An 11,793-nucleotide genomic window follows, 5' to 3' on the forward strand; every position below is an offset into this window, starting at 1 on the left:
ACACACACACACACACACACACACACACACACACACACACACACACACACACACACACACACGAGAATGTGCTCCTTCTGCAACGGGCCTGGCACATGTGCACCCACCCACCCAAAACAAGCGACTATTAGTAAAACTGAAACTCTCTCTCTCTATATATATATTTATATATTCAAAGATTTGAGGCCCATTTTCACAATTCTTTAAAAATAGCAGACCTACAAGTTCATAGCGCGGCACTCGTTTGCCGCGCTATGAGCTTGTAGATCTGGTATTTTTCAATAGCTAAAGTATAACATAATGCTTGTGACTGTTTTTTTTTACAAAAATGAATTACGCACGCACGCGCACGCACAACGGGCCTGGCACATGTGCACCCACCCACCCACCCAAAACAAGCGACTATTATAGGCCACATGAGCACGCACGCACGCAAGCACACACGCACGCACAAATATCCCTGGGGAGATTGGGTCTGGCATGCACGCCTCGAGTTTGAATTACATTTCGCTCACCCCAGAGTTGTGGGTAACCTATCAGAGGCGCCCACAATTCAGCTTTAGCTATAAGCCCCGCCCCCTCTCCCACTTAAGACACTCCCACTTGGACACTTTCCAGCTATGGGATCATTCACTCCAATGTAAATATCATGGATTTTACACATTAAATACTGGTTCATTTTTTTGGAACCAAGACCTTCAAAATCTCTTCCAAATCCGTCAACATTAATATGCCTGCCATAATGCACTGGAAAATATGTGCATGACAATTCTATTTTTAAACGATGGTTTATATCATATATAAGGACAACTATTGGTGGAGAGGTTTGTCTGACCCATGTTATATGCTGTGATTGGACCATATCAGTTTGGGGAGGGGCTTATATAGCTATATAGGTGAGACTTTCTTTTTTGCTGTATAACGTTAGAATTTGTTTGTCACTAAACTGCCTCCCCCTGGCCAGCCGGGGCGCCTGATGGAGGGGAAAGGAACTGGTTGGAATAACGTGTTCCTTCCACGCGCTACGACGTCCAACCAGGGAAACTCCCCCCTGTCAGGTTGTAAAGGAGCAACTTGGACACTCAGGCATGAAGGAAGCATGAGTTCAAGTCCGTTGCTCTCCCCTTGTCCCCCATATATGGGGACTAGGTTGGTCTCCCCTTGTCCCCCATATATGGGGACTAGGTTGGTCTCCCCTTGTCCCCCATATATGGGGACTAGGTTGGTCTCCCCTTGTCCCCCATATATGGGGACTAGGTTGGTCTCCCCTTGTCCCCCATATATGGGGACTAGGTTGGTGGAGGGTGTGTAGAGCCCAGGATCACATTAGATAATTGACACAGGGGTGAAAAATGAGTTACAAAATCGTGGGATAATAATTTAAAAGAAATAATTTGTTTGTAACCCCGCCCCCTTGGAAATACGTCCACAGCCATAAAGTTCCAGACTAATAGTGATATCAGTCTGGCCGCACGCCAGACGATAGTCTCCTCATTTAGTCTCCTCGTTCTCCTGACAGATGTCTTTTAACCCATTTAGACCGAGACCCTGCATTCTGCAAAATGTCTTCTAAATCATGACAGTTTTCTGAAAAAACCCTATGTATGTTTTCATGTCAAGGAACCCCAGAATTATATGTAATTGGCCGCCAACCCCCATCTGAAAATATGTTGTTCCAGGGACCCCCCCAGACGTAAAGATATCAGTTAAAAACATTCGCTCTGAAAGAATATATATTAAAAGATTTGCACCAAATTTCACAATATTTCAAAAATAGCAGACCTACAAGCTCGTAGCGCGGCACTCGGTGCCACGCTATGAGCTTGTAGATCTGCTTATTATTTAACAGCTAAAGTCAAGTAAAGTAAAGTATAACATAATGCTTAAACACCAAAAGGGGTTCACGCCCAGAATGGATTAAGGCCACGGTTTTGAAAGAAACCAGTGATTCACCTCGTTTAGTTTAATGTGCTACTTTTTGAATAGCCTATAATAAAGGATAAGTGGTTAAATTAAAAGCTCAATAATTTTATAATATACAAGTTTCGGAGGAGTTGCACGCAGGGGTTATAATGATATGACACTAATGCTAACGGAGCTGTCTGGAGTGCTTTAGAGAAAGAAAGGCACCAAATCTTCTCTCTCTCTCTTCCGGCCGGGTGTTCCATTTAAAAGGCCAGAGCGTGAACTCCAGACTACCTTCATTACATCCTCCTGCCAACGGCTAATATCCTAAAAAAAACCCTCCTCCTTATGGCCTACTTATACTGAGTCAATCCTGACTGAGAGAGAACAGAATATCGATTTCAATGCCAAATTATTGCATGCAGTGTGTCCGTGTCAAATGGGAAGAGAGGGGCCAAAGAGAGAGAGAGAGAGAGAGAGAGAGAGAGGGGCCTTAACCCATTTAGACCGAGACCGATTCTACAAATGTCTTCTGAAAACCCTATGTTATATGTGTCAGTGGTTCTCCTACTATTTCATGTCAAGGACCCCCTAGAATCATATATGTATTTGGCCTTCGACCCCCATCTCAAAATATGTATAGTTCCAGGGACCCCCCCCCCCCCCTCCCACCCCCAGAAGCAAAGATTTTAGTTAAAAACGTTAGCTCGTGAAAGAATATATACATTCAAAGATTTGCGCCACATTTTCACGATAGCAGATCTACAAGCTCGTAGCTACGAGCTTGTAGATCTGCTATTTTCCAATAGCTATAACACATAATGCTTAAAAAACACCGAAAGGGCGTTATCGCCCAGAATGTGTTAAGTGCATGGATGGGGGGGGGGGGTCTGGCTGACCCCCCGGACCACCCCTCCTCTCCTCTCCCATGACCAGACACCCCCCTCTCCCCGGGGGTCAGGGGTCATCAGGGGGAGCCAGAGGTGAGTCCGGGCAGCCGAACAGGGGTCAGTCTCACAGTCTACATCTACATTGTGGAGGAAGTTAATTCACTTTAGCTAGACAACATCGCCGTGTGTTATGGTATGGTGGTGGTGGTCGCTGTATGCTGAAACCTCTTATCTCCAATATTTTAAAACTTTTAAAATACCTGACGTAGTTCTGTTTAGGTACACGTCTACTACGGTCAGAGGACACTGGTGTTACAGTAGTAACCTGTGGGGCTGCAGGGGTAGTAAATGTACTGTATTATATTTTATTTTATTCCGTATATATGTGATGTATACTGTCTTTCCTTGTGGGCCGCAAGCCTGTAATAAAGTTTATAATATATAATATATATTTATTTGTAAAATGAACCACTTGATCATACTATAGTGTCACACACACACACACACACACACACATCAAAAGTAGAAGATCCGAAAGCTCGATCCAAACCCGGCGTGAAGCTGCTGCTATACTTGGATGTTTTTTAATTTTAATTCTATAAAAAGTAACATATTCCACCCGACAGAGATGATACGGTCCGATAACGATATGGTCGCTGTCGCTCATGAAAACCTGTAACTCCAATTAAATTTTAAACTTTATAATATAATATAATTGTTTTTCTTTGCCCACCAATTAATGCCCTATATGGCAGGCCATATAGGGCCTATATACTTTGTCCTGTTGGGCAAAAGAGGGGGATAAAATGCCGATCTATACTCAAGCTCACACAATGCGTGCGAGTGTGTAGATACATACATACTATTTCCACTACACTTTTGAAAGATTTAGAAAATCAAAACAGGTCTGCACTGCACACCGAACTTCCCTCTTCTACCCCAAATTTGAACCCAGGTCTCGACATTTTGTAAACCATTGAGCTAATAGAGCGATGATCAGGGGATACATTTAATCTTGAACTTCGTCAAAATTCGTGTTAAACCCTCCTAGACCAAAGAGTGCACATTTAGGAAGACAGTCCATCCAAAGTGTCTCACCTCCTATAGACCAAAGAGTGAACATTTAGGAAGACAGTCCATCCAAAGTGTCTCACCTCCTATAGACCAAAGAGTGCACATTTAGGAAGACAGTCCATCCAAAGTGTCTCACCTCCTATAGACCAAAGAGTGCACATTTAGGAAGACAGTCCATCCAAAGTGTCTCATCTCCTATAGACCAAAGAGTGCACATTTAGGAAGACAGTCCATCCAAAGTGTCTCACCTCCTAGACCAAAGAGTGCACATTTAGGAAGACAGTCCATCCAAAGTGTCTCACCTCCTACCAAAGAGTGTACATTTAGGAAGACAGTCCATCCAAAGTGTCTCACCTCCTATAGACCAAAGAGTGCACATTTAGGAAGACAGTCCATCCAAAGTGTCTCACCTCCTATAGACCAAAGAGTGTACATTTAGGAAGACAGTCCATCCAAAGTGTCTCACCTCCTAAAGACCAAAGAGTGAACATTTAGGAAGACAGTCCATCCCGTTAAGAATCCACTATAGAGACGACATGGTACACAAATGTCAAAGGTTACTGATGCTATAGATCCCGCGAGAGTGTGTTGCTGCTGGGACAGAGAAAGGATGATAATAAAGTATACATTTCCTCCTGATTTGGTCTCTGAAAAGTGTGAACATCTTATAGGGATATTGTGTGGCTTAGTTATGACGATCGGATACAATATTCAGTTCGAGCGGATTCGATTCGAATGCCATCAATGCATTGAAACCACGTAAATAAGTCCCCTAACATCATCAGTCTACTCTAAACCGTCCAAATAAGTCTCCAAACCTCATATCCAGTTTTAACCAGCCATGTAAGTCCCCTATAACCAGTCTTAACCGGCCACGTATAGTCAGTTAATTGACAACACTATAGCTGATAGCCGTATATTGTATTAACATAAACTCTATACCACCCGGTCTCTTAGGTCTGCCTCCTCCATCACTCTGAAAGTCCTCCCTGTCCGTCTGTCCACCATGGGGTCAAGGAGCCTTCAGCCGCTCTGCCCCTCACCTCTGGAACCCCCTCCCCCCCCCTGATATTAGAAACATGGGGCTGTATTTTGCGTGTCTTAAGTACCAGGTCTTATTCCCTATAACTTGAGTAAACTAAAGACCTGGAGGCGTGATCAATGCCATTTGGCTATTCTGAGTGAGTGGCCAAAGAGCATTGATCACGCCTCCAGGTCAAGTTAGGGAATAAGACCTGGTACTTAAGACACGCAAAATACAGCCCCATGGACTCTACTATCACCATATTCCAAACTCACCTCAAAATCCACCTGTTTAGGCAGGCCATGGTGATATGGCTGACCTCTGTTTTTGAGTGGTGCAATCACTCCAAGGAACAGCAATGTCCCAACCTATGTGTGACTATGTGACCATGTGACTATGTTGTCCGGTTAGACTAGTACCAGTAGGGGCAAAAGTGGCACTGTTGTGCCAGAAACAGAGAGAGACAGATAGTGTTGCACTGTTGCCTGCTAATGAGAGAGAGAGAGAGAGAGAGAGAGAGAGGGCAGTTGCACCACTCAGTTCACACAGGTGTGATTTAAAAATGCACGACCTTGAGTGCCCTATAAATAAAATGTATTATTATTATTATTATTACCATAAATATTGGAAAAAATTGTATTTTATTAATAAAGAAACACTGTGTGTGGGTATTTATTAATATATAAACAATAAAAAAAAAACTATAAACAAGAGCGTGTGATTAAATAATAACTACATTAAGTCCATATTGGAACATACTGTATAGGTAATTAATTATTTTCCCATTTTCTGCACTGTGACTGTTTTGGACATGCAAGGTTTCTGCCCGACAACACCGAATTATACACAAAAGAAAAAACTGAAATCCTATTAAGGTGTCCATTTTGAGCGGCGAGGAGGGGGGGGGGGGGAGGGGGGGGAGGAGCTAATCGAATGAAACTCCGATTTAACTGCCAAAGTATTCTGTGTGTGTATTTAATCAATACTTAAGAGTCATAATACCCCAGGTCACCAGGGGAAAAAAAAGAGAAAAAAAAACCATTTCCATAATCAATAGAAAGAGCTTTTCAAGTTCACTGTGTTATTGTGCTGCCATTCCCTGATCATTTTTCATACCTTTATGGACATTTACAGGGTTCATATCCAGACAAGAGTATATCAAGGCTGTCGGCTGGAAAGCTCGTATGTCCAAAAAAAAAAACGTCGATCGGCACTTTTCAGGAAATCAGTTTTGATTTCGTTGACTAAAAGTAAAAACATGTATATATATGACGCAAAATATCCGCCGAATATACCCTTTTTCACTGACGAGAACTATAAACTAAATGAAACAAAAACTAAGCTATATGCATGACTAAAACATGACTAAATATACTGACAATTTCGTCAAGAGATTTAAACTAGACTAAACTGTGTTAGGGAGGGACTAGTGGAGAAGAGATCCAGTAGAACTATAAACAAGTCATTTTATGTTTGCTTGTGCTCTAAAAGTATATCTACGACGGCTATGTAAACCAGGCATTATGATGCCATAAAGGCCTGCCAAAATATACATATTAGTTGACTAAATCAACTGTACATTCAGTCGACTAAAATCTTAAATTTATCGACCAAAAATAGACTAAAAGTAAAACATTTCAGATGACAAAAAAAAAAAAAAAAAACTCCAGTATGTTATTATAGACAAAGCATAAATAAATACCATATGAATCCCCCAAAAATGTCCTAAATTAAAAAAAAAAAAAAAAAAAAAAGCTGATCTACAATTATTTAATACAGAAGGACGGTCTTCCTGCTTTCTTTGTCGCACCTCCAACGGTGCCATGGAGGACTCTGCATGGCAGGGGCGTCCTCTTCCCTGAGACAAGCCTATAAGCCTGACCGCATACCAGTGTCACAATGCAACGCATTGTGAATGTGTTAGATCAGCTAATTTTTGTTCAGTGGGATGGTCCCACTTTAGTTGGGGCTCATTTTGTTACATTTCCAACTTAACCCATTCTGACCTGAGATCAGATTCATACGAGGTTTCCACTGGACACACACTGGTCTGATTAACCCATTCTGACCTGAGATCAGATTCTAAAAATGTCAGTCGCTTTTTTTCAGTCGATTTTTCTAAAATAGCAGACCTACAAGCTCGTAGCGCGCCACTCGGTGGCGCGCTATGAGCTTGTAGATCTGCTATTTTTCAATAGCTAAAGCACGACATGATGCTAACACCAAAATGGGTGCCCGGTCAGAATGGGTTAAAACCCTGCAGTTTGTTTCACTGCAGCGATGCACAAAGAGCCTTCATCGATCACATTTGATTTTTATTACATTGGGTGTGATCTTTGCGAGAGGCCGTATAAATAAACACGTTTGATACGCTGAGGCTGTTAAAGTAAACCCCGTAAAGAGCAGCACACGGACACACCTCTGTCACAGGGCTGACAATAAAACTGAAGACAGGGGGGAAATAAATCACACGCGTGTGAAGTGAGGGGCACTCTTATCACCGTACATATATACATCATGCAGAGAGGAGATAGACTCCTGCTCTATGGGTCTCATGGCTACAGAAACAGGAGATAGGCTCCTGTCACATGGCTACAGAAACAGGAGATAGGCTCCTGCCCCTATGGGCCTCATGGCTACAGAAACAGGAGATAGGCTCCTGCCCTATGGGCCTCATGGCTACAGAAACAGGAGATAGGCTCCTGCCCCTATGGGCCTCATGGCTACAGAAACAGGAGATAGGCTCCTGCCCCTATGGGCCTCATGGCTACAGAAACAGGAGATAGGCTCCTGTCCCCTATGGGCCTCATGGCTACAGAAACAGGAGATAGGCTCCTGCCCCTATGGGCCTCATGGCTATACAGAAACAGGAGATAGGCTCTTGGGCCTCATGGCTATACAGAAACAGGAGATAGGCTCTTGGGCCTCATGGCTACAGAAACAGGAGATAGGCTCCTGGGCCTCATGGCTCGGCGAGGCTATACTTACTACTTACGTTCCAGCACTGATTAACAGCCACTTGTGACATGGCTGAACAAGCGGGGCGAGCATGTGGAGCACGGGAGCACAGGGTTATGGTGTGGCGGTGAAGCCGCTGGGAACACAAAGGCTCAGTGTTGAGCACGCTGTCCTCACTCTATCAACATGGACCCGACAACTTTCTCTCATCCATAGCAACTCTCCCAGCATGCTTAGCGCCGCCGTCTATTCAGGATGGTACAGCCCTCAGAGCCATCAGAAACCCAGCGCTAGTCGAGTGCCGATCATACATGCAGCCTGAACTGAACTGAGACAAGCTGGAGTTGGAAATAGGCGCAAATATAAGAGCTATTTTAAGCATGCGTGCCAACACGACAACTGTTTTAAAGTATTGTACAGTAAAACAACTAAAGTCTCTTTAATGTTTATGTTGTATACTATTACTACAAAACAATCTAAAATAAAGGGATTTAAGATCATTAACCCATTCTGAATGGGAAACCATTTTGGTGTTCGCATCATGTTATGCTTTAGCTATTGAAAAATAGCAGATCTACAAGCTCGTAGCGCGCCACCGAGTGGCGCGCTACGAGCTTGTAGGTCTGCTATTTTTTGAAAACTCGAAGAACGACTGACATTTTTAGAATCTGATCTCAGGTCAGAATGGGTTAATCAGACCAGTGTGTGTCCAGTGGAAACCTCGTATAAATCTGATCTCAGGTCAGCATGGATTAAAGTTGGGTCCAATGCATTTCTGCCTATATACTTCTGGTCCAGGACTTGTCCCATGAGTTGGTTGAACAGGGTTTGTGTAACTCTGTCTATATATGGCTCTGGTAGCCCTGTACCCTATACCATGTAGTAGAGCAGTGGTTCCCAGACTTTGTCATGTCAAGGAACTCCCAAATTGACACTAATTACTTAGGTTCCGCGGACCCCTATATTTGAAGAGCTATGCCAGGGACACCCCATGAAGAGAAGATTGTAGATGCTTGTAGATCGGCTATTTTCAGCAAGTGTAAAAACACAAGACAAAGTCATTACGACGGCATCAAGGCCTGACAAAATGCATTTTAAATCAACTGTAAATTTTTTTTGACTAAAACTAAATGAAAACTATATTCAAGAGACTATATGACTCAAACTAAAATCAAAATGTGCTGCCAAAAACAACACTGCTCCATTTATGAAACAGAAAACGTCCAATCTGATTAGATTCAGTCACCAATATATTGCACCTCACAGATATAGCTTTGGTTAGGCTTATATCCTCCACTTTGTCTCTGTCAAGACTCAAGACTTTGTTACAGGCCTGACGTCGAGACAAATAAAAAAGTCTTCTAAATCCTGACAGTTTTCTGAAATACCTGTTTCTGTATCAGCTTTCTGTATCAGCTCAATATTTCATGTCAAGGATCCCAAAAATGATATGTATTTGGCCTCCGACTTGTTTTCTTCTTTGTTTATTATTATTATTATTTAATGTGTTTATTGTCATGTTTTGTCAACTCGTCTGTGTTGGCTTTGTCCGAGGCTTTAACCCATTCTGACCTGAGATCAGATTCATACGAGGTTTCCACTGGACACACACTGGTCTGATTAACCCATTCTGACCTGAGATCAGATTCTAAAAATGTCAGTCGTTCTTCGAATTTTTCAAAAATAGCAGACCTACAAGCTCGTATCGCGCCACTCGGTGGCGCGATATGAGCTTGTAGATCTGCTATTTTTCAATAGCTAAAGCATAACATGATGCCAACACCAAAATGGGTGCCCGGTCAGAATGGGTTAAAAAGGGCTTTAAATAAATACTTTTTGAAACGTCTATATGGGAAAAATGAATGGGGAACAGTGTTGTTTTCGTCGACTATAGAACCAAGACGAAAAATGTTCGTCGACTACCTATTTTCACTGATGAAAACCAAATGGAATATGTTAGGAATGAAAGGACGAATGGACAAGAGATCCAGTATAAGTCATTTTACAATTAGGCTATAGTTGCATGCTGAAAATAGCCGATCTACAAGCCCACAACGCGTCACAGCGCAGTGCGTTGTGGGATTGTAGATCGGCTATTTTCAGCAAGTGAAAATAGTGAGAAAAAAAAACGACAGCATCAAGGCCCGCCCAAATACATTTTGTTTGACTAAAACAAAACAAAATATATTTGTAGATTAAAGTCGACTAAAACTAGAACACTAAAACATTCCGGGTGACTAAAATGTGACTAAAACGAAATTAAAACTATATTCAAGAGACTATGACTATAAAACAAAAAAAACAAAAACAACAGTGATGGGGGGGTAATTATTTCCTGGTGCCCTCGTGTTCTAAAAGGGCGCTCTAATATAGTTAGTATAGTGTCTGTCTCTCTGTGTGTCCTGCAGGGTGAGTATAGGCTGTAGTTTACTGTCTGTCTCTCTGTGTGTCCTGCAGGGTGAGGAGTTTCCTGATGTCAGGCCTGTGTTTAGACGTGAGGAGGGGGGCCGGGGGGGCCGGGGACAGGGACAGAGACAGGAGGGGGACTGACCCTGACTGTGGCTGGCAGCTAATTCCCAGAGACTCTTTGTTCATTAGAGTCCGTCCCACACCGCTACGGCGTGTCTGTGTCCTGCTGCTCTACCCCCCCCCCCCCCTCCCACTCACCCCCCCCTCAACCCCCCCGCCCCCACACCCCCCCCCCCCTCCCCCCCACTGGGACGCCTTTGTAATCCTATAAAGTGGAAAAATACCAATTGTAACAATTTGTCTCAGTGAGACGCAGTGTTTGGTGTTAAAGAGAGGGCTGGTCACACACCCCCCCCCCCACCCACCCCACACCCCTCTCTGTTTGCCAAGCCCCCCCGCCCCCCCCCCCCCCCCCCTCCCCACAAACAGAACAGGAGGAGGAGATACTATAGGGCTTCATTTATAGCTGAAAATAGTCGATCTACAAGTTCACACGTTGTGTGGGACTACTTCAGACATATTTAAAAAAATTATAATAATAAAAATAAAATAAACTCATTAAGACCTAAATGTGTTTTCTAAACTAAAAACTAAAAAAAAAAAAAAATGTATATGTTGCTATATCAGTGATCTTTCATTTTTGGTTTGAAATTTTGGTAAAGTTTGAAAAGTATATACGCAATATGCAGAATGTCCAGTTTCAAAAGTTTTCAAATGTCCCAAAATCTTTTGAAGCTCACAATGCATGGTGACACATTGGAGATTTTCGCTATTTTCAAATGGCCGAAATGTAAAGTATATAATGCTGAAAGTGGGTGATGTACGTATGTTTTGTATAATCAAAATCTATAGAAAGCAACTATAGTAACTACTAACGTTTTCAAATAATTGTAGTGGAGTAAAAATACAATATTTGCCTCTGAGGTCTAGTCGAGTCGAAGTAAACGTATTGAAAAATTGTAGATAACTTAAGTTCCGAACTACCGTCCGGGCACCTCGGCTGCCATGAAGCCAGCCTGACGGCGTGCCGCGGGTTCGACTCCCGAGCCTGACGGCCTTTGCCATGCCGCGTGTCACTCCCCATCTCTCTCCCCCTTTGTCTAGTTACTGTATACCCTATCAATAAACGCCAAAAACGCCAAAAAAAACACTGGCCTACTTGAGAACGATGAAACTTGGGAACCTAATAATACCCGTTGACAACTTGTCATAGCACCCGTTTTAACTATCTGTCTGTCTGTGTCCCACATGGAGATCTCTGTATCTGCCTGTCTGTCTGTGTCCCACATGGAGATCTCTGTATCTGTCTGTCTGTCTGTCTGTCTGTCTGTCTGTCTGTGTCCCACATGGAGATCTCTGTATCTGTCTGTCTGTCTGTCTGTCTGTCTGTCTGTCTGTCTGTCTGTCTGTGTCCCACATGGAGATCTCTGTATCTGCCTGTGTCTGAAGAGCTATAGGGCAAACTGACTGACT

This window comes from Protomyctophum bolini (assembly GCF_963924005.1).
Source record: "Protomyctophum bolini genome assembly, chromosome: 6".
NCBI classification, from domain to species: Eukaryota; Metazoa; Chordata; class Actinopteri; order Myctophiformes; family Myctophidae; genus Protomyctophum; species Protomyctophum bolini.